This window comes from Meleagris gallopavo, chromosome Z (genome assembly GCF_000146605.3).
Source record: "Meleagris gallopavo isolate NT-WF06-2002-E0010 breed Aviagen turkey brand Nicholas breeding stock chromosome Z, Turkey_5.1, whole genome shotgun sequence".
Classification (NCBI taxonomy): Eukaryota; Metazoa; Chordata; class Aves; order Galliformes; family Phasianidae; genus Meleagris; species Meleagris gallopavo.
This window is the reverse complement of record NC_015041.2, coordinates 46,129,970-46,134,150: the sequence shown is the minus strand read 5'-3', so window position 1 is coordinate 46,134,150 and position 4,181 is coordinate 46,129,970.

Below are 4,181 nucleotides of genomic sequence, written 5' to 3'. Positions count from 1 at the left end.
TCTCCATGCTGAACAAGCCCAGCTCCCTCAGCCTGTCTGTGTAGGAAGAAGGTGCTCCAGCCCCCTGATCATCTTTGCGGCTCTTCTCTGGACCCTCTCCAACATCTCTCTGTCCTTCTTGTACTGGAGGCTCCAAACTCGTAGAGTGCCAACCACAGCTCGGCAGCCGGCTGGCTGCGGTCCTAGGGACGGGTGGAGGAGCAGTTCTGCCCGCTCGGAGCGCTCCCTCCCGCACTCCTCGGGTGAGCAAGGCGCCAGGCGGGCAGCCTGCGCGGCCGTGCCAGGACAAGACCTCCCCGCCCGCCGCCCGCCCTCCCCGCTCACCGCTGTTAGGACTCGGAAATGCTCCTTGGACAGGTACCGCAGCATGACCACGTTCAGCTTCCCCATGGCGGCAGCAGCTGAACCCCCGGCCCTCACAGCAGCACGCCTCGGCCGCTCCTGCGCATGCGCAGAGTACGGAGCACCGCCTGCTCAGAGATGCGGCTCGTCTGGGTCCTGGCAGCTGCATAGACGCTCGTCTCCTCAGCCGAATCGTTGTGCGTTTAGCTGAGTCTGATCGGCTCAAAATCAAAACAGAAAAAAAGTCTCCTCTCCGAGACTGGTTTGACTACTTGCCACGCTGTAAATGAGTTTATCCGATCGCACGTATATCTGCCCAGACCGACTCCCTAGCGGAGACACATTTCCGGCTACAACTGCACCTGCGCGCAGGCCGCGTAGGGTGATGCGTCGGGGGACTGCCCATGAACCGGAAGTCGAAGGAGGCTCCTCCAGTGCGCCTGCGCCGGACAGGCGCGCTCACTGCTGTAGGTTCGAACCCCGGGCGCGGCCGCTTTTCGTGCGGGTTCCTTTCGTTGCCTTAAGCAGGACTTGGGCTACAAGAGATGGAAGCGCATAAGGACACGATTCCTGCTGCGTGCTGTTAGGGGGCAATATTGGAACTAAAGCACCTGCACTTCTATAAGCGGCGTTTGAGCCTCTATGTTCCCTTGAAGGTGTGTCTGCAGCTGCTGGCGCTGGGCCTTGTCACTGCTTCCCAGCCTCCTGGGGAGAGGTGGACGTGGAGGGCACTTGTAGCCTCCATGCTTAGCAGAGGACAATTTGACTTCCCATTGCACCTGAAAGCTTACAGTTTGATGTGTTGCATCTGTTTTCAAGTAATAGTAAGGGCCATTGGGAAACTGCAATAAATGCAAAATCTGCCATTACTTAGGAGTGACCAAAACCAACCGAGATGTTGAAAACACAGTGATGTATGATCCCTTAAAATCTATTTTAGTGGGCATTAGTAAATTAAAAGTCTTTGTGAATGCTTAATTGTCCTGGAGATCAATCAGTCTGTAGGTAGCAGTCACTTCAAAGGAGAGCTGGCAGCCTAAACTCACATTTCACAAAATCACAGAATAACAGAACAGGAACCTCAAAGATCATGAATCTCCAACCCCCCTGCCACAGGCAGGGCCACCAACCTCAACATTTAATACTAGACCAGGCTGCCTGAGACCCCATCCAACCTGGCCTTGAACACCTCCAGGGACGGGGCATCTACAACCTTTCTGGGCAGCCTGTTCGAGTACCTCACCACTCTCTGTAAAGAACTTCCCCCTAACATCCAACCTAAATCTTCCCTCCCTCAGCTTCAAACCATTTCCTCTTGTCCTGCAGTGATCTACCCTTTCAAAGAGTTGATTCCCCTCCTGTTTGTAGGCTCCCTTTAGGTATTGAAAGGCTACAATGAGGTCACCCTGCAGCCTTCTCTTCTCCAGGCTGAACAAGCCCAGCTCCTTCAGCCTGTCTTTGTAGGGGAGGTGCTCCAGTCCCCTGATCATCTTTGTGACTCTCTTCTGGACCCTCTCCAACAGCTCTCTCTCTTTCTTGTACTGGGGGCTCCAGATCTGGACACAGTACTCCAGACGGGGCCTCACAAGTGCAGAGTAGAGAGGGACAATCACCTCCCTGTCTCTGCTGGCCACTCATCTTTTGATGGAGCCCAGGATACCATTTGCTTTCCAAGCTGCAAGAGCGCACTGCTGGCTCACGTTCAGTTTTTCATCCATCAAGACCCCCAGAACCTTCTCTGCAGGGCTGCTCTCAAGGACCGCTCCTTCCAGTCTGTATGGATGCCTGGGATTGCTCCGGCCCAAGTGCAAAACCTTGCACTTTGCCGTGTTGAACCTCATTATGTTCACCCAGGCCCACCTTTCCAGCCTGTCGAGGTCCCTCTGAATGGCATCCCTTCCTTCCACCGTGTCAACTGCACCACTCAGCTTGGTGTCATCAGCAAACTTGCTGAGGGTGCACTCGATTCCATTGTCAATGTCACTGATAAAGATGTTAAAAAGCACCAGTCCCCAGACAGACCCCTGGGAGGGTGCTGCTAAATGGGAAATGTTTTTACTGCTCTCGTAGGACTGTTCTGTATTTTACCTTGCAATTATGAGAGCTTAATTTATTCAGTAAAAATGATTAAAAACTAGTTATCCTGTCATTGTTTTTGTAGTAGGACATCGATGAGTGTGTGATGAAATTATTTCTGCCTTTCAATATATAAAAATGTCTATTAATAGGAATGTGTCTGAGTAAGAAGCAATGATTTTAAGCTGAAATAGAGTATGCTTAGTCTGGATATAAGTAAGAACTTTTTCACAATGAGGATTGTGAGACACTGGAATAGGTTGCCCAGGGAAGCTGTGGCTGCCCTGCCTTTGGAAGTCAAGTTAGGCAGGGTTTTGAGCAAACTGATGCAGTGAAAGATGTCCTTTCCCACCTCATAGGGATTGGACTAGATGAACTTAAAGGGTCCCTTCTAACTCAATCCATTCTATAGTTCTAAGAAATAATTGTAATTGATCAGCTTTTGTTCTGTACTTGTGTTGACTGGTACAGAACAATTTATTTAAGGTAGTTCTGCTTGATTCATTCTACCTCTTTTCTCACAGACTTTTTGCTCCTTGGTAAATACATGTTGCTTGTTACTGTCTGTCATTGTGCTGCCTTGCTGCAAACCTTGACTAGCTTGAAGATGGACAGAACTGCCAACTAAAAGGTTCTTTGTGCCTCATAGTGCTCAGATAGTCAAAAGTAGTTGGTACCTGGTAGTCCATATGCTACATGGACTTGTGGCTGTAGAGTGTGATCTGCTGCTTCTGTGGGGGCAGTTGTATTTTTGAAAAATGTAGACTAAATTAAAGTTGTTTTTTGTTTGTTTGTTTGCTTGACTTCCCTTCCCTCTCACCCCTTCTCTACTCCTGCAAGATGGCATTGCAGAGAGATTATCTTCTGATTGTTCATGTAGGTTCTCCTGCTATAAGGATTCTTTGGAGAAATAAAGAAAAGTAATATAATATATGTGTGGAACGTCTGAATGTTCTTATCAGTCTCAGTGCTCTGAGCTATTGCTTTGTGAAAAACAAAATGTAATCAGGAGTCATTTAACTGCAATTGTTTCCTCAATATTTGTAATACATTTTCAAGAAAGCATTAAAAGAGATGCAAAAGATGTGAAATGTTGTTTGCCAGTTAATTTATGTGAATAATGCTCTTGACTTAAATGCATAGATTTGACATGTTTGTTTTAGCTAGATTTTATTTTACTTTCTCCATGTTCTCACATCTCGTGATGAATAATGGTGCATCCTTAATTGCTCTCTGGTGTATCTTGAGCATGCAGCCTTGAAAGATTAGGTAGTTTAATAAAATCTACTTGAAACACAGGGAACACATGACCATGTGAGTATCCCAGTGAGGTATCTCTCAGTGAAAAAAAAGGATGTTTAACCTATTGTACAAATAGCTAATTAGGAGAGTGGCTGTTTGAATATACTCTTACTCATAGTAAGTCTGAATATGAAATTATTGAGTCTTAGTAAGAGTATGAGTCTGTCTCAGATATGAGCTACTGCAGCCTTGTATGGGATTCTAACTGCAGCAAATCTTCAGTTTTACTCTTAATAGAAAGTATAATTTTGTGTACCATACAACTGTATTAGGAACTTGCATGCATGCACCTTGAAAATTGAACTTGTAAACTAGTATGTTAATTTTTCAGCAGAACAGTTAAAAAATGAATCTTTCATAACATTCATAAAGCTCCTTCTGATCATAAAGTCAGAAGATTAACCATGAAACTTCTCTGGAAGGAGTTTCAAAATAAACTTTTACACTTAAGTAATTGTTAA